The sequence below is a fragment of the Typopeltis vanoorti genome, chromosome 2 (genome assembly GCF_054136105.1).
Source record: "Typopeltis vanoorti isolate ZY-2024b chromosome 2, IOZ_Tvanoo_1.0, whole genome shotgun sequence".
Lineage (NCBI taxonomy): Eukaryota > Metazoa > Arthropoda > Arachnida > Uropygi > Thelyphonidae > Typopeltis > Typopeltis vanoorti.
This window is the reverse complement of record NC_143550.1, coordinates 125,333,166-125,354,011: the sequence shown is the minus strand read 5'-3', so window position 1 is coordinate 125,354,011 and position 20,846 is coordinate 125,333,166.

Below are 20,846 nucleotides of genomic sequence, written 5' to 3'. Positions count from 1 at the left end.
TTTTTCTAGAAATTTATACATTCCTAAATAAATAAATAGTCAATTTATATATGGTATAAAATCATCAGCCAAGAAAAACACAATTTTTTTCAAAATGCAGAACTTTAATAAATTTGAGAAATTATTCCAACCCTGCATATGTTTTATAAAATTTACCATGTAAGAGTTCTGAAACTCATATGGGAGTTAGTAACCTTCCTAATTTTAAAAACTCGCAGAAATTCAGATTAAAAAATCTCCTCTGAAATGATTCAAAACCCTTACAAAGGATGAAAAAAAAGCTTCTTTTTTTTGCACCCTCCCTTTCTCTGTTCTACTCTTATGCATAGACCCACACCATGCCATGCAGACTTGAGAAACCAGATTCGACGGAAAAGGGTGATTAATCGATATTACCGCTGTTTTATGTCTGTATAATGCGTGTGTTCCTCTGGCCAGTTGGCCAGTTTTGAGGAAAGAACAACACGATCATTGGGAAGGAAAACCCTATCACCTCCGTGACAGGCTAATTCAACTTCAGTTGAAAAGACCTAATAAAGGTACTTCGAGTGCCGACGGCATCGAAGTACCTTTCCGACATCGAAACGGATCTTTCCGACTAAAGGGCATCGGTGAAACTAATTAGCTATGGAGGCTTTCTGTGCAACCTAAAGTTAATTACTAAAACATATTAAAGGATAATTATATTACATTTAACATTATTTGATATTAAATTGTTTATAAATATATCTTGAAGAATAAACAGGAATTGTTTTATGTATTTCACAAGAGTGCACACATTTCCACATATCAGTAATGCAAAATCAAAGATTGTGTTTATATTGACACCTCAAATGAAAGAATTAATAAATGATTAGCGTCTCAAATTATTGTTCACTTTACAGTGAAAATAATTTCTGGATTTTAATTTTTTTTTTTTTCATTAGAGAACCGAATGTCGGGGAGTCAGGCTATAAACTATTGTGAATAATGGAAGCTGTATGCGCAATGAAAAAAAAGTGATCGCGTTTTATTGATAATGCAGAATATACCGACGTAAACAACAAATGTTGCAATAAATGTTCACATATTTATACGAACACTACCCACGAAACGTTATAGATTAATCGTACGTTATTATGCGCGAAAGTTAATGGTTATATTTATCTAAATAAAAAAAGAAAGAAAATTCAGTTTAACCAGACGTAATTGCATAATTTTTCCTCAGATGTCAGAATTTTTGTTCATAAAGATGTATATTAAAAGAATGTACTAATTATATTATTCAAATCTGTCAGACAGAAAAATGTTTAATTTACAAGAGGCTATTTACTGCAGAGATCACTGCTTAATTTTTGAACACGTCTTATTTAATTAGACATAATTTTTAAACGAAATAATATAAATCAAAATGGCAAAAGTTGACACTGTGAAGATAAACTTAAAAAAACCTGTATACTTGAAATATGTTTGCAATTTGGTTTGCGTAATCTCATACTTCACTTTGAGCTGATTGTACAATCGGGAGTCGTTTTGACTAAAATGTGTGAAAATGTTGATTTCGAATAAAAGGAACTATCAAAATAAACAACAATGAACGAGCATGCAAGCATGCCAGTTTGGCTGGCCGAGTGGTTACCGACTTCACTCCTCCACTGTAGCATGTTTATGAAGTTTTCAGTAAAAGATGCTTTTTATCACTAGGTGGATGTGAAGCGCCTCCCCTGCTTACTGGATGAAGTGGTATTAAAAAAATTCCACGTTTAATCTCTATAGCAAGATTTGTCTAACCCTTACTCGTCTTGGTTGCTAAATGTATGACATGTTTACAATCTTTCATAGGTGGGATTAACATAAAAAATGTTGACATAAGCGTGAGTGCTTGAAAGTATTCTTCCATATTTCAAGAATGCCCATTAATGTCAAATACAGTTCAGGATGTTATCGTCTGAAATTTCAGTCAATTCTATCTGCAAATATTCAGATACATTTCACGCGTCAGCCAGGTGCGAATGAAAAACTAACCTCAGTGATGCTATCATGTTTCTCAAAATCTTGAAATCTGTCGTTGTATTCTTAAATTTGAACTAGAGCATTCCTTCTTATCCAATTTTGCAACTAGTCCTCGATACTTTTCCCACCATTAAAAAAAGGGCACTCGTGGCAGTATCTCAGAAAACATTTTAGGAGACATAAAAGGCTGCTCACTACAAAATATTTACAATTTACTACAAACATATCAAAATATTGGCTATAACATATCAATAAAAGCACCTTCCCCTTTCATCCACACCTAGGTTCCTATCCATCACTCTTGGAGATAAACAAGGGAATGAGTTCCATTAAGATATTTTCACAGTTGAAAAATGTTGTGAGGAAATGGAATTCGACTATATTAGCAGGCCACTGACGAATTCTCTCCATGAAAAAAAAAAAAATATATATATATATATATAAAAGCATTATTGATGAATATAAGTGTAGAGTTTAACAATACCCTGTGACTCGCTATATAATTTCTTTCGGATTTTGAGTTTTTCTTTTCTTTGTTATAAATGGTTTCCCATCCGATATAGTTTACGCCTTTATTAATAATTAAAAAAATATCCTTCGGAAACCAAATGAGTTCAAGAATCTCTCTTCGAAACTTATATACGATAAATGAACACTACTGAATGTAATATAAAAAAAACAGAAGCATTTTATAGATTTGTGGAGAAATATTTTACTCACCCAGTAGAACCTTGAAGTTAACATAAGAATTGCTGTTATAATATGTCAGTAATTCTTATGTTAATTGCGAACTCCCCAAATCAACGATCTATGTAACATATATCCTGTGCATTAGTAGATTACTCACATTTTCTTGAATTAAAATTGCTTCCTCTCTTGAACAATTTTTGCCAGTATCTGATAACTGATCCCTAATCATGGATGCCCGATTAATAAATGAATTTATTCTAAATTTCCAATGACTAACAATCGTACCTTTCTTCAAAGAATATCCGAAAATCATCTGTATATGTAAATAAATAGAGTAACTTTAAAACGCTCTCGTTTATCCATCCCAATGACAAATATGATCTATTATAATAAATCCAGTTTAAATTTAATGTGGAAATCACAAGTATGTAGGCATATATTGTATGATATTGCTAAATGAATCAAACTTCTCGGGAACGTTTGTGTTTCGTTAATAAGCATACTATCTACGAACGATAAAAACAAAGCCACTCTTGAAATATGCAAGGTCAAAAACGTCGCATTAGAGCGTGTTCGGAAGTTAAAGACAATCCTCCACTCTCGGTAAACTTAAGTGCAGAAATTATGTGTATGACATGCTGAATAATGTTCATCTTTTTGCATACGTGCGTATAAATTAATAGCGAGAACTATATATTTATATTTGGGAATTCATTGCAAATGGCACATTTAACTGTTTTATTAATCCCATTGCAGAAACAAACAATATATTCATTGTTTGATTTTTTGACAGAATCATCAGTATAGAAGTAATTTTGTGTCGTTATTTTTAAAAATCCAACAATACAGGTAAGTGACTGCATAGGTTTTTATAAAACAGAAAAAGGTGGATGAAAAGTAAAGTCTCGTTGAGCATTAAAACTTGTATTTAGATGGAGCACTTTATGGTAAGTATATTTTCCCCGCAAATCTTATTACTAATCTCTAATGATTCTCAGAATCAACGTAAAAAATAACTAAAAAGACATTTTTCTTTTCACAAAGGTTTTAAAGCTTTGAGTGCTGGCGAAAAGTTATAGTGAATGAAAGAAGTATTGAAGAACTAAAGGTGTAGAGTTTAACAATACACTGTGATTCTAGATTCTCTTTTCATATCATATGTGTAATACTACGGAAGCGTGCTAATTTATGCATATCTTTAAAATGTGAGAGAAGTAAAAAGAGACGACTTAACATTTTTAATGGTTTGTTTTTCTTTCTTCTGTCAGCAGTGTTAAACTGCAAGAACTGCATCCCTATGGCTGCTAATATGATGTGTAGATGATAAACTTTGAAATAATGTAATTTGGCTGTTAATTCATAAGTTTTTTCGAACTGAGTGCCTTTAAAGTTGTAGATACTTATTTGAAATTCGTAGATTATAGAAGTATAATTAGCGAAAGAATCTGTGAGTTCTGATAAGTGATCTTAAGTGATCTATCTAGAAGTAATATCTGTTGATGTTACGTAGTATTAAGTGGTACTGATTGCTATTTTATTTTATCATAGCTAAAGAAATTTCGATGTGAAGTGATAAGAAAATACCTGTTTAAGCAACTAAACTGTGTAAACAATAACACGTGCAGTAATAATGAACATTTTGATGATATTTGCTGTACGTACATAGAAAATATCCATTAGCAAATCTCTTCTCATTGTTATATGGCAAAAGTCCATTTCTTCAAACGAACAAATGAATACCAGAATCACATTTAACTAGCATATGAGAAAACACAGCAAAATAAAATCTGTGATCGATTAAATTGAGGAGGTAGTAAGTAATAAAAAACTAATCAGTACTCATTTCTCATCTTGGTGAACTTTAGCAAAATACATTGTATCTCCTATGCGTAGAGTCGTAACGTGTGACTGTATTTAATGTTTTCGAATCATATGTATTTAAAGATGAGAAGTCGGTTTGCAATATGTATCTAAACGTGAAATGATCTAAAATGTTTGCCTATGTGTTCCTCTATGTAATCTATCTTGGTGGTATAATGATCATATACAATTTAATTTAGAGAACTGTTCATTAATTCCTCCTTTTACATTTCATAATATTTCACTGTTATCATGCTGAATAAACTACATTATATATGCATATGACAATAATGCTCAATAGGAAATTCACGACTCGTAACACTAGCCACCCATGAATTATATAAGGATAATGCAAACTTTCAATTCTTACGAGTTCTGGAGATGAGCGCCGATGGCCAGCACTATAGAGGGAGAAAAGAAATACAGCATACAGTGTATGCTATATTTCGTTATTACTTCTTATTCTTAAGTCCAAAGTTCGGTCTATTTTAATTATTTGAACACTGGCTTAGCAAAATATCAAGAAATTTGAAGCAAGCATATAAGATAAACAATGACTTGATATAAACAAATACCATTACTTAATAGTGACATTTATGATTTAATAACTGCCATAATATTATTATAATTATGATATTATAATAATAATATCGCAATAAAATGTTAGGCGAAAACAACTAATATGCAGAATTAAAAAATACAGTTCCTCTTGATAGAAAATGATTAGATCATAATAATAGCTAGATATCATTCTGCCAGTTAAAGTTACTCTCTTACGGATAACATGTATGGGATTTTATAATCAGCATATTCGTTTCTTTAATGAAAATGCACAAAAACGCACTGGTGATTAGTGAGCAGTTCTCCTAATTTAGTAAATTATCTCATTATATTTGCCTTATCTGTGTGTCGTGCACATATTTCGTTTAAATCCGTGGCATAACACTCCTACCTACTTACTGGCCATTAGGCACTATCACATCGAACTGCAATATTGCCAGCAATAGAAAAGTTGCAAATATAATACTGTAGATAGTTGTATATAAATATGTCAACTCCAGTAGGCATCTGGTATTTAGTCTGTGAGGATAATACTTTTCACGGTTTCGAAAATTTCGAATAATTTGCTGTTATCGAAGAAAGTAGTCAGTTTATTTACAAATTATATCAGAGCCAACGTCCACAAATAGCTGTGGATGATGTATCTATAATCTATATGTAGATTAAAATTTACATGAAAACTAACACCAACATATACTTACATTTACCAGAATGGTCATTCTGGAAGATTAGCATACTAATTAAGGGACTGTCACTAATATACGCAAAAAACCTCTGTTTATTCCCTATACTTACAGGCTAAAGAACGCACACCGAAATATTTAATGTCCCTCTCTTCATACCTAATGTTACCAAGGTCTTTCTGGTTTCAATTAAGAAGTGAAAAGGTATTCAATTATGTCTAGGTTGCATCAATGAATGAAATGTGAATGTAAATTATATTTTTTTTGTCTTTTTATCTTGTACTCTTCTTGTTCTGGGTCCTCTGTCTGTCAACCGCTGATGTAATACTCCATCCTTTATAACTGTACTTCCACTCTTCACCAACACAACTTTATGCTGTTCAATAAAACTTCAGTGAGACAGTCAGTCTACGTTGTCTTTCATTACAACACATACTTGTTTTATGGAATGCAAGAAAATAATTGCTTTAATCCTACGTGCATGAGATTTTAGCTGTAGCATATTAAAGATAGAGCAGTAGCATGGATAATATTATAAAGGAATAAAATAAGAACATTCGAATTAGTAGAAATGTCGAACATTATTTAACTGAATCAATCGGACATTAGCTATTTCGAAAATTTCTATAAAATTTCCAGAATACGTAGTTTTATTACTGTCCAATGAAAGTCATTCGACAAAGAGATTGCTCTATGAAATATAAGAAATCTTATTACCCTCACATTCTTGGTAGTAGAAATTATAAAAAAAGTACTTGAAAAATCTGAATTTGGTACCACGTATGAATTTGCCAGCCATGTCGGCCTACCCCTGTCCAACCAATGGTGCCGGTTAGCAACTATGGCAAAGACGTTTCCGAAAGTTTATAGTTAAAAATTTACATCGCTCCATATGAGACCACCATCCTACTTATTGGAATGAACTCACTTGAAAAATCCATGTTTAGTCTCTAGAGCAGGAATGCCGAATTATCTAACTTTAGGTTGCGTAACCTACGGTAAAAAATAATAAATATGAACGAAGTAGTGTATATAAATTAATAGAAATGAAGGATGTAGAAGAACGGCCTGAAGTTAATCAAACCTTAATGCTCGATACAGTTTCAAGGACATATATCTGCAAAGATGAGTGCTCGGATCCTATCCAAGCCTAGAGGAATATTTAACTTTCCAAATGAAGGCAAGCCATCCGTTATCAGATATTCGGGTATCCATCCTCCTCAAAACCAACCAACCAGAAGAATACGCAAATTGGCAGATTAATAAGAAAGTATTAACATTCCTGTAGGGTCACATAACAAGCTAAGTTTCTTGGTCATAGCAGGCGACTGAAGCTAATATGAAAAAAGGAAGATGGGATGAAAACGTTTACTCTAATTTATCTGATGAATACGACGGAGAAATAAATAATAAATCAGATGATATTCTCGACAAAAATGCAAAAAAATATTTTAGGTGCCAATGTAATGCTGAAGATATTAATTTTTATAATGCAACTAATGTATATATGTAAGTCTTCCTTTTGACTAAATGACTGTAGTGCTTCTTCAAAGAACACCTGTTATCAATTATGATAGAAAATATTCGGAATTGCCGGAGTTTATTCTTCAACAATGCAGTCGCTATCTCAAGGGAAAAGCAGAACGTATTAACACCGTCCTGATCCCTCAGTTTCGTTCTACAGGACGAACTGCATGCCACAGAATACCTGTCGCTACATGCATTTTTTATGGAATACTGGATTTCTGGCACTATGAATAGCAGCCACAGTCCGAACCACTAGAAAAAACCTAATCCTCCTAATGCGTTTGCTCCACTGTTTAACTTCTTTTCAAACTGTCTCTGGAAGTTTTTATTATAACTAAAACCTGAAAAGACTATAAGTGATTTCTATATTTCTATATAGCTTTATTTCTATAAGTGAAATAAAACAGTCATATGATACAAGAAACGTTTTTGGACATTCTTTTGGATTATGAAAAAAAGAGTATTTGCTCGAATTACAGTTGAGACATGGTGAGGCATAAAATCTACAAACTGCTGAAAACGTGTTCAAGGAAATACTGCCTCGTGCATCCATCAATGAGTGTCCTATATCTTTCAGAAATGGTAAGATGACAATACGTCTTTCGAATTCATTCCGCAAATTTTCAGCTTAGGGATTTTCAACTGAAAATGAGTTTGCCAGTCACATGATAGGGTGGTCGGGCTTTCATCCTGCAAAATCAGCTGGAGAACACCTGCGGTAAATATATATTGGTTTCTCTCGTCGTCGTGGATAGTTCGGCCGTAATTCCAACTAATCCAATAAATTTTAGGTGGTTGATAACCGCAATCCGAGCACTGAAAAACTCATAGTCATGTTTGATAAACCATGAATTCTGAGTCGACACAGTAGATAATGGTAATTGAAGAACGAGAAAAATCTACGATAAATATTAAATAAAACAACCAAGGAGAGTGAGTGAAGATTGTTATTTAACCAACTAACGCTTCAAAAAAAAAAAAAAAAAAAACTTCGTTTTGCGAAGTTTTTCAATTCAAAAGTGAAATTGTTCAGTTTCAGCACTTCCAGTAACCACTTTTACAGCACAACCCCTGGTTGAATGAGTGCGATCAACGCGCAAGGCTTGCCTATTTCCTTCTTGAAAAATGTAAAAATGTTGCTCACCATGGAGACGCAACAATTCCTATTTTTGCTTGTCACGAGCCACCTGTTCATCAATTACTGCTATGGAAATATAACATCACGTGTATCCGTGCGTGTATTCTAGGCCGATTTATCTATTTTGCAGAACGAAAACCCAAGTTTTTGGGATGAACAAACCTTATTGCTTTCCTGGAAGTCCTCGACGGAATTCGAATCCGGGTCTTTGATGTTTTCACTGAATATATTGTCAATCATTAAAAAGTATTCGTGTTTTTCTAACAGAAGACAATACAAAAATTAAATGTACAAATCAACTGACAATCGAAAACTTGTTTATATAAACGAGTCAATCCATGCTGAAAATACATTCTGCACAAAAGCGCACATCAGACTGTAAACAATAAGAATAGACCAAAATTGAACTTGGAGATTACATTGGTGTATAAATTTAACAGAGTGCAATTCATCAAAATCTGTCAAAAAGTTAAGAGAAGAAAGCCGTGAAGAAAAAAATTGCAACGACACGTAACCACACAGTTCTAATTCCCACCTGAAAACACCGACCCACTCTGGCCACCATAGCACACCTACCCTCAAAAACACGTCCAACCGCTGGTTTTCCACCTGTAAACACCCACCGCTTTCTCCAGCTCAACGATACCGACCTTAAAAAACACACCTGCCGCATAAAAAAACACCTTGCTTAACACATCCAAAAGACATACCTACCACCTTGAAAAACTCCCTCCCCCTCATAATATACACTAAAATCTCTTCCCCTACAAAACGACAATACAAACACATGCACCTCCTCATGCCACATTCATCATTAAATAAAATAATAAACGCGAACAAAAAGTAACAAAAACAACTATCGAACAAAACCACAAGAAAGACAAACTTACAACCAAGTCATTCCACTTAAGAAAAGCATGAAAAGCAAATAACCAGCCGGATAGCCCACTAAAAGTTTAAAAAATATATCTGCATAACAGTTTATCTTCTTTCGCTCGGTGGCGCATAATGGTTCCTAATCTTCCTTCGGTGGCGTACCGATCGCCATAATGATGTACTTCCGGTGACGTTTTAATCGTCGGTCCACAATGTCACGTGGTTTCGTTTACGTAGCAAGTATCGGAGATCATGCTATCGCCATGTAATCATACCCCGTAAACATTATTAACACCTGACATCCACGGAGTCAAAAGACTAGCTGTGGGAGGTACGCACACAGAGCTCATCACAAACCGAGCTTTAAACCTATTCGAAGTTTCCACATTCCCGACACTCTCGGACAATACATTCCACTCATCAACCACTCTCCAGACGAAGAACCCGCTCCCTTGCTCGTCTCCTTATGCCGTTTCCAGGAATGGTCTCATTTTACCCGTCTCCCATTCTATGAAAAATTTCTTCGCATTAAGCCAGTAGCAGTCATTTACCAATATATATGCCTAATTCATTTCCCCTCTCTTCCACCTATTCGAGGCTTAGCAAACTGCATTTCATCAATCTGCCTTCATACTCCATATTCCAAAGAACAGGTACTATCTTAATCAATCAACTGAAATCTTTCTTATTTCTGTACACAAAACTAAATATTCTACATAAAAGTAAATAAAAATAATTGTATTCTTGACCTGGCTTGCATTTCATTCCATATTAACGTTCACATGAGTACACAGTGTTGCCTTTAGTTCAACTCGCATGTATAAATATGTACGTGGGAAAACAAAAATAATTTATTATCAACATTGTTAATACTAAAATATAATTAAAAATAAATCAACTATTATATTTTCAATAAAATATTAATATTGGTTATTAATACTCGTATGTGTCATATGTAAATTTAATTTACATATGACACATCATATGTAAATATATGTAAAACTTACCAAGTTTTAGTAGTAACAGTAGCAAAACAAAAATATACTTGAATTACAACGCATAAGTATGAAATGCACATCCGCATCAAATTGCTGCTAAACAAAGTAAGGAATTTGTACAGCTTCGTGTTCGCTTGACAAACGGTTGGATTGGGGAAGGGGGGGGGGGAGTTCTCCATGTCATTAGTTCAAGTGAGCCGAACAGTAATAATATGATTACTGCGGACTACTAATTTAAGCGTTTCAAACCTTGAATAAATCATATATCCGACATTCTTAATAATAATAATAATAATAATAATAATAATAATAACAGAGGAAACATTTGCCGGACTGAAAAAATTGGAGACGAACCCTCATAAACTGCATGAAAGCACCGACCCAGAATTATTCAATTGACAACCCTACTTTGTGTTTGGTTACATTATTAATCATTTTTGTAAACTCTATCCACGTTATCTGTACATCTATAACTGTAAAGCTGCTTCATAAGTGTTTCAGGTAAGTATTTTTGTTTTTATAATTCTTAGTGTTATTTAATAATACATCAAGATTTTCATGTATAGAACAGCATAATAAGATATTTCATGACAGTGGAAAACAATACATTCACAACATAGTTGAATGATCAAAACATGAGCAAAATATTAAAAATAGAATATGTGTGCAATGGAAAATATGTGCAAATAGAATCCTACCTCCGCCGATAAAAAACAACTCGATCAACTTCTTGATAGTAAAAGCATTTGCCCATAATTCAGTGCTGCTAATTAGGCAAAAGAACGAAGTTGCCTACCAATGCATCGTTTTGTCCATTTCACCGAATCGGTATTCAAATAGGCTTAACTCCCTATGATATGAAATATTTTAAAACACTTGTAGATATTAAAATTCATTGAACAACAAACCAAAAGTGTCTAAAAACGCTACTCCGGTATTTATTTGTGGGATCGTAATAACTATTCACTATAAAAGAACACAAAAATACAATTCAATAACAAAACTGAATACTATAACGACACAAATACAACGAGAAACAAATTAAAACAGACGACAAATAAATATCTCTTAACCCACTAGGGGGAGTCGTAGTTTGTTTCTAGTTTTCAAACAAAAATATTCCACTGAAAATATTTACATATTTCTTTAATATGTACTGGAAATGAAATTAAAACCAAATTTACATTAAGCCCAAAATAGCAGAAAAAAGAGAAATAATTTGATATTAAATCTTCGAAAAGTATATGTAGAATGGGAAATAATAACTGATATACTGGCTGTACTGTTCATTGCGAATTTCAAAAATAAATATTCTCTTTCTGCTATTTATGTCATCTATAAGTGATTTGTTATTTTTTAAATGTGTCTTATAATCTAAACGATAAACTAGAATAGTTGTTAGTTTATAACTTTTCAGAATGTTAAATATTCTACATAAAAGTTCTTTATTAGTTCTTTCTTTGTATGCGGAGAACGCAAATCACGTTTGAATCAACAGCTATTTCTCAATTTCGAATATAATCTATTAAAGCGAATAAATGCGCTCTCAATTAATGTTAAAAAAAAGCTTACAAAAAACACACTCTTGTCAGTATGTCGGAGAGCTGTATTTTGTAAAAGTGAATTCTTTGTAGGTGTGTGTGAATCATAACAGTTGATAAAGGAAGAACCTAGAAGTATTCGATGATTTCTTTAAAAAAAAAAAAAAACAAATGTAGGGTTTCTGCCTAGTTTTTGAGGCGAACCAACAATTCTAAAAAAAAATCCAGGCGGCAGGGGAGTTGGTGTCCTTTAAATAATATGATACCAAGACCACTCCGATGTCAAAGGATGCATTTCATACGCTATCTGGTCACTTTCGAAATACTTGACTAGAAAAAATCTTTAACAAATCGAAAGCAAACTTTGTAAGGACCAAATGCACTGAGCGTGTATCCTGTTCAAATGCCATTCCGTCTTCTGATTCCTCGCCAAGGCTGTAGGACGCAACTTCACATTTCCACTTCTCTCACATTCTGATGATGCAACGATATCTCCTAAAGATAAGTCAGACCTCTTGGCATCAGCTTTTTTTCCGGATTCTTGTATAAATAACGAAAGCAAATTTCCCCCTGTTCCACAAACTGGTCATAGTATGTCTCCTCGAAATTTTGTCAGAAGAAGATCACAAAAATAGTCAGTAATTCTGATACCAAAAATCTCCTGGCACTTGTGATATTCCTCCAGTTCAACAGAAGGCTTATGCTCCAGAACTTAAATTTCTATCTCTCTCTCTCTCTTTTGTAAGATCTCATCTAGCTGTCATACTTATCTTGCATCTCTCTTGGAACTAGATGGATTAAAGTTTGCTTTTATCCATCTAGTTCTCAAAAATGGATTTAAAAGTAAGCCATCAAACTTTCACTTTATTGCACTGTCTTTAATACTCTTACAAATAATGGAAAGGTTAACGATTTTCAACTGCTTCACTACTTAGAGGTCGCAACTGCGTAGTGACTCCCAATATGGATTCTGTCACTATCATTCCACATCAGATTTCCCTAGCCAACCTCACTCAGCTTTGGACGCAAGCTATATAAATGTCTGTAAAAACTCAGTTGGTCACTCTTGATATTTTCAAGGCATCGAGTCTAGTATCGTGGCCTTCTTACAAGTTGCAATCTTATGGTATTTCAACTTCCATTTATGCCAACTTCCTTAATTAGGTCCATAACCTCTTTTTGCTGATAATAGTGGATGGATTTCTCTCATCAGATTTTTGAGTCAATGGTAGCGTATCTCAGGACTCCGTGCTTTACCTTAATCCTTCCTCCCATACAGCAACAATATTCTATCTCCAACTTCCAATCCTATTTATAGCTTTGCTGATGACAGTACTCTCCATTTCTCTTTTTCATTTTCAAATATTGTGCTGAAGAGATTCCCACTGCAAGATCCTTTTTAACCACTGCCTTAAACGTTAATCTCCTTGCCATTCTGAAATAGGGTGGTGATACCTGGTGAATTTTATTACCATGAAATCTTATTAGAGAGAATGAAAGGTAATCTTGTCTCATTTCCAGGAAATGAGATAGGATTGCGTTTCACTCTCCCTCACTTTTGACAGTATTCTGCTGACCAACCAGGATCGCTTTTCTCTTGTTGGGTTGACTTTCTCATCTTGCCTGTCATATAACAAGCACATTAAGTCCATAAGCTATTCTGCTTCCAGTATTCTTTTTCATTCTAAATGGTGTTTTCTCCTGATTATTTCTGACACTTTAAAAATCCCATATCCGCCAGAATGTTAAGATTATACAATATTGTTCTCAAATTTCATCCAGGATCAGTTTTCTCTTGTTGGTTTGGCTTTCATATCTAACCTGTCCTGGCACAAGCACATTAGGTCCATAACCTCTTTTGACAACTTCTATCCAAAACGTTTAGTATTCTTTTTTTATTCTAAACAGTACTTCTCTCCTGCTTATTTCTGACACTTTATGAAGCTCATATCCGCCAGGATATTAGAATAATACAATATTGTTCCAAAATTTCGGGTGATATATCTTGGATCGTCCTCAAAAAGCTTCACTATATTCAGAAAAGAACACTTCGCTTAATTGATCGCCCCCCCCCCTCTCACTGACTCTCCATTTGGTTTCCCATAGGCACTCTATTGCCGCATTATCTTTTCTAGATGTTTCCATGGCCTCTGCTCCACAGAATTGGCCATTACTATTCCTGCACTTTCTTTTAATCACCTGTGAACATGAGCGACTGCTAGTCATTCTCTCCACTTCTACTTTTTTGGAACAGTCTTCCCTATACGTTTCCCCAATATTATAACCACAGGTCTTCAAGAAACACATCAACAATTTCCCTTCTTCTTTTAACCTAAAAGAAATCTTATTGGATTCAAAATATTTCATTATAGCACTGAAGGGATTTATTCTGATAAGGATGTATTCCTTATGAATCACATCTAAACAAATATTTAGATGTAAGTTTGTATACGATTGTGTCAGCGATGTTAGTTCTATGAACTTGACATAAACTGGCTAATAAAGTTCATATGAATTGACATTTGCTAATGAATTAACACATGAACATGCAGTGTCATATTTTAATTATAAGAGTAGCAGTACAGTCCTTTAAATAAATTAACGCAAAGAATTTATCACCTTTGAAACTTTAGAAGAAAAGTAAGACTTGGTCATCGCAGTAAGTGAGTGAGTTTTATCCGCAGTAAATCTATAACAGCTAATGCACATACCAGCCATTGAATTAGAAACTTTTATTTAATACCATGTTGGACCTCCTTTACGAATTTCAGCACATTTGCTGCTTAGTATAGATTCCACAAAGTGTTGAATTGCACTTAAAGCATACAAGGAGTTCATCAGATAGTCCTTTAACTGGCTCAGATTTGACGGAAGAGAACTTTGCTCCCGGATCTGTTTTTCTCACACCCATGCATTCTCAATGCAGTTCAGATCCGGGCTTTAGAATGGCCATGGAAAATTATCGGAATCTGTCATGCTCGATAAACCACTGCTGAACAATTCTTGCAAGATGGACAGTAACATTGTCATCTATAAAAGAACCGTCACCTGCTGGATAAAAAGTCAACATTGCAGGATGAACTTGATCGGCAGCAATGTTCAGATATTCCTTGGACTCCCGACCTTCCAGCAATATCAATACCCTTTCCGTACCAACAGAACATACCCCATACCATGACACCACTTCAGAACCTGGAATTTTGTTCAAAAAGCGAGCTGTATTCATTGCTTCATGGTGTCCCGCCAAACTCTCAACCTACCGTCAGTACAGAACAACGTGTACCTTGATTCCTCTGACCACATGACTGTTTTTCTAGTCTTTCAGTGTTCAGTCACAATGTTCCCGACGCCATTGTACACGAACTTTGTTTACCTTCACAGAAATCAATGGTTTCCTTATAAGAATGCGATTGCCAATACAGAACCTCTTTAGTTTCCTGCGCATAGTTCGGTGAGATATGAGTTGGGAACAGCCTTTATTAAATTCTTCGGTCACTTGCTGCACAGAGTAAGTTCTGTTTGTCTGTACAAGCCTTCTCAGACGACAGCGATCTTGTTCCTGACAGTCTCAGGACCACATTTACACCTCTTAGACCAGCAACGTGGATTATTTTTCCACTGATTAAATACCTTGGATATTTCACCTTTTGAGAAATCAGTCAACTGTTGCTATTTTCAAAATTGTGACTCCAGTCAGACGACACCCACAATAAGCCCTTTATCGAACTCAGAAAAATCCTTTGTTTTTTCCATTGAGATCTACGTTGTTGACGAGTACTGACCAGCAGCAACATTCTTAAATAGTTGCCTAGAACACGTAGTGACGCACCTGACCAAGCATTTTACATATAAGCTGCGTAAGTGATGCAGTGTATATGCTGCGTAAGTGATGTTTGCGTACATCTGCATAAAGGTTTCTAATATGTGTATATACTGTACAGAAATTAGGGGCGTTACTTATTCCCTCTAGGCAGTATATAAGCATTCACAAACATACGTACAAAAGAGATATGTACACTTTAGAAAATCATCTTACATTATTATCACAAATACGAATTGAACTATCATAAACAAACTCGGAGTTCTTCTTCGATGTGAACCAAAGGCGTGATATAAGAGAATTTATTCATTTCTACCATTTATTGGTAAGTGTGAAAACTGTAGTGAGAGGTACAAAAATCAAATAGCTGATATTTTACAGATTAACAGCAGCATAACATATTTCTGAAGTGGTGTTCATTTTCTACAGGAGTATACTAAGAAAACTAAAAGCCCTCAGAAAAAGCTGTAAGCTTGAAAATTGCCCTTCTACTCTAGAAATGGACTAATAAATTTAGCTTAAAATTAACACAGAGCTTCAAACTAATAACTTAAAAATTCAAGTTATAAAGATGAAGATGACTGTATTCAAATTCAGATCATATGCAGAAAATACGATAGATTTGGCATGTGTTACATCATTTGCTTTAAATTTTCTTCTGATTTTCGGATGAAAATAGAAGACAAAGACTCCATTAATATGATTGTATTGATGATACTTTAAAAAAACAACCTGTGACTTTATATTCGCAGTCTCTTTTACAAAATTAGCTACAAACTTGCGAGACAGCTAGGGGTAAGTAAATGATCTTTCGCGTGCCATCTGACCTCACAGTTTTAGGGGACGGAATAATGTATGGGTACTGTTCACATGGACTACGCCTACTTATATATCTGGAGGGATAAAAAAACACGGTTATACATTTAAAGATATATTTTAGATCATGATCATTCTACAATGTTGCATTTCGGTCCCAATTCCTGAAGACAATGATCACTTTCGATATGATAATGCACCTATCCACCATACCAAACTAAATTTATATGAAACACTTGAATATGAAATAAATCCTCTGCAGTTCTGAGAACTCAAAGCAAACTGAAAATCTCTGGAATGTATTAGAAAGTAACATAAAAGCACTTGGGTCCACAATTCATCGTTACTAGGCATTACTTTTAGGTTTAACTCGTTTTAGGCAAACACTATGTGGAACTCAAGTTAGCTTTATTTAGATATAGAGATCCTGCCAATATTAATGGGATTATGATTTCTATTTTGATTATGATAATTATAATCACTTTCGATTAAAAAAAATTATTTTTAATTTGAACTTTTGATTAAAAATGTTGAACTGTAAAGAGTTATCTAATGACAATTTCATAGGTAGAACAAGGATCATATAAACTAATTTTTTTTAGCAAAAAAAAAAAAAGAAAAGAAAAAGAATTGGTCGAATTTTTTAAATATTTGGGATTTTTTAACACTCTTTAATGAGAGTTCTAACCTAAATCCTAACCAAGTTACAATTATAATCAATTTGCTTATAAATAGGTGCGAGTTTTGAGGCATGAGATTAATTATCAGAACTTTTACACTTTTTTGCTAATTGCCTCCTACTTGTTTATAGGATAATTTATAAGTTCGCACAACTTACGTACTAAAAGAATGATGTTGATAAATAGCGGTTTACTATTTTAGTAAAAATCTCAAATAAGATCTTTCGAAATCTCTTTCTATTTCTATCTATCTATCACTGGTATGTGATTATTACAAAGAAACAGGAACTGTCACAAAATTCATAGAGGAGTGGAATCCAACTGTACCATGTTCTGGATTGCCGACGACAATACACTTCAGCTGAAAAATAACTAAAAGTGATACTGAACTGTAATATTAACTCTTACTGAAAAGACAAATCCTGTCTACCAGTAATGTATCTTTTCCCCTCATTTCTATTGTATATCTAAAAAGAAAATCCTTTTTTTTCTCTGTAATATACATTCTTATAATATGTAAATAGTCATTTTTGTTGCCTATCTTCCAATGTATTTTATTTTATCAAGTTTAATAAAATAAAATATCCAAGGTGTCTCTGCAATTCGCACACAGATGGATGGATGGACGGAGAAACACACACACACAAATAGCTGTCATTGTGCGCTGTCGAAATCCAAATAAAACAATTAATTAAACGTTTGACAGATCTGAAGAAACTTCGTCTTTCTTCAACATTTACGACACTGATATGACAGAATGATAGAATACCTGTTTAATTTCAGATAGATCATATTTTAATATAGTTCATGATAGGGAACCAATGGCTTATACAGGAATTGAAGTGAATGAAATGGAGGTGAATAGTATGTTACAGAACCTTAATGTGAATACATCAGTGGGATTGATGGTATACCATTCGAGTCTTACGTGAAGCGGCAAAGGAATTGTCAGTGTCCTTGACCATATTGTTTATTTTAAGTCTCAGCTCTTGATTAGTCCCGAGGGGGTGGAAAGAGGGCAAAACAGTTCCATTGCATAAAGGAGGCTCCAAGAGTGCTGTTACAAATTACCGACCGATCAACATATCAGGAGTCGTTGTCAAAGTTTTGGATAAAGTAGTCAAGAGAAAAATACAGGAATGGATAGATGAAAATGGAATACTGTATGGGGGCAGCATGTTTGTGAAGGATAGATCATGCCTCACTAACTTGCTCGCGTTTTATAATACAGTGACGGCTGAACTGGATAAGGGTAATGGGTTTACAGTGATACTGCTGAACTTTGTTAAGGCCTTTGACAGGATATCACATGGAATTCTAGTCAGTAAACTGCAGCACATGGGGATGGATATAGGGTTGGTGAGATGGATAGGTGGGTGGTTGATGGAGAGATATCAGAGAGTGGTTTATTCAGCAGTAGAGTCCAAACGAAGACCTGTGACTAGTGGTGTGCCGTAGGGTTCTGTCTGTTCTTGGACTACTGCTATTTAATTTGTTCATTAACGATATAGGAAAGGATCTGAGAGGAACTACTCATTTATTTGCTGATGATGCAAAGTTGGGTAGAGCAATAGTGAATGCAAATGATGTCAAAAGTTTCCACGATGACTTGGATAGACTGGAAGACTAGGCTAAGAAGAATAGATGTCAGTTTAATGTAGCAAAGTGGAAGGTTATGCATTTTGGGATGAAAAGATTAGCAGCAGTATACAACATTGGTGGAAGTGTATTCCAGGAGGTTGACGAAGCCAGAGATTTGGGATTGTTGGTGGATAGGGAGTTGAAGTTTGGGGGGGGAGGCACATAGCAAAAGTGGGTAAATCAGCTCATCAGATCATTTGGTTACTGAAGAATACTTTGACGAGCAGAGGCAAGCAAGTTATTGTTCCTCTTTATCAAGCCTTGATAGGACCCCATCTTGACTACTGTGCGCCTGGGTTTCTTCTTGATGGGGAGGAGGTGGGGAGGATCTAGAGGCGAGTGACCAAGATGATGGTTGGTCTATGGAATGAATCTTACGAGAACAGGTTGAATAGGCAGAAAAGGGGTGATATGATTGAGCCATTCAAATTACTGAAGAGTTTTTACAAGATTAATTCAGAGGAATTTTTCGGAACAGGTCTGATGATGGGAGAACTAGGAGCCATCCATAGAAACTGAGCAAGAGTGTGGTTAGCAAGGGTGTTAGAACTAGGTTTTTTACTTGGAGAGTGGTGAATGAGTGGAATAAGCTGCCAGAGTCTGTTGTGGGTGCCATGACTCTGAATGAGTTAAAGAAAAGTACGATAGATACTGTGCGAATGCTAAATAGTTGTTCTTGACATGATATTCAGGGCCTTCCTCAATGAGTCTAAGGACTCCTTGGAGTTGCCAATAATAATAATAATAATAATAATAATAATAATAATAAAATACCATATTTTACTAAGTTCACGAATCATTAGAATTATTTCTAAATCATGGAAGAGAAACGTTAATTCATTGTGGTGGTCTCTTTAGAGATTCAGATTTAAATTCGTTTTCCCCCCTTTTGGGATCATATCAAAAGTATTGTTTTCACTAGAAGACTCCACAACTTGAAACCTCCGATGAATGCAACAGATGTAGCGGATAGTGACTGAAGAAATACTGTGGAGTTTCCTTGTTTTGTGGTTATTATTTGGATTGAAGGTCGAAACAACTAAGGCTATGAGGTTATGTGTTCTGTGTGTCAATTGCTTATGTTCTAGCCGATTTTTCGTTTTTCTTCGAAATTTCTGACACCCCCCCCAACCAAAAAAAAAAAAAAAAAAACTTTTACTTGCAGTATAAAAACCAGCTAACTCATCTTGAGATGAAAAAAAAAAACTGATAAAAAAAGTTATTTCTTTCTTCGTGCTCTAATTTTTTTCCCCACCTAAACCGCATTTGATACCAACTGAGATAGCGAGGATAACGTCGTGTTTCTTCATAGTCGTGTATCTAATTAAGGTTGGCAAAATTACTTAGACATTTAAGTAATATTCCTATCCTATCCTTCTCATCCGTCCTAGAACGGGTTGAGTCCCCTCCTAATGAGGGATTACTGGCGTATTAATGCAGCTGGTTCGCCACTCCTCTGCTGCATCCCCTAAGGGCTATATTCATGACTGTAATCCGTGTGTGTTCACGGGGCCGGTTTGCCTGCTTGCGGGATGAAAAATCCCAGATAGACTGGCGGAAAAAAAAACCTGCTGTCCACTCCTAAGACCGGCTAACTTGGCTATGGCTGAGGAAGATCCTTGAGCTCCTCACGTCATCGACGGGAATCGAACTTAGGACACTCCTGCCCCAGGCGAATGATGGCGAAGCGCAAAGCCACTAGGTTGGTTGGTTTATATTTTATTTGGCACAAAAACTACTATGGCACAATATGGCCGTTGTAGTTTTTTTGCGTTGCAGAAAATTGTAAACAATATGTCTCTACAAGAATCTAGTTTCACAAAGCAGCATCTCTAGGTAAACAGAACTGCTGCAGAGGGCAGCAACACACAAGATAAGAGGTTATTACAGTAGTGCAAAAATAGTTAACAATATAAGTTAATACATAATATATGAAACACTAAGCCAAGGAATGCAGTATCTACATATATGTAAAGATTATAGTAGATGCCTTTATAGCAGTACAAAAATAGGTAAAAAGGGA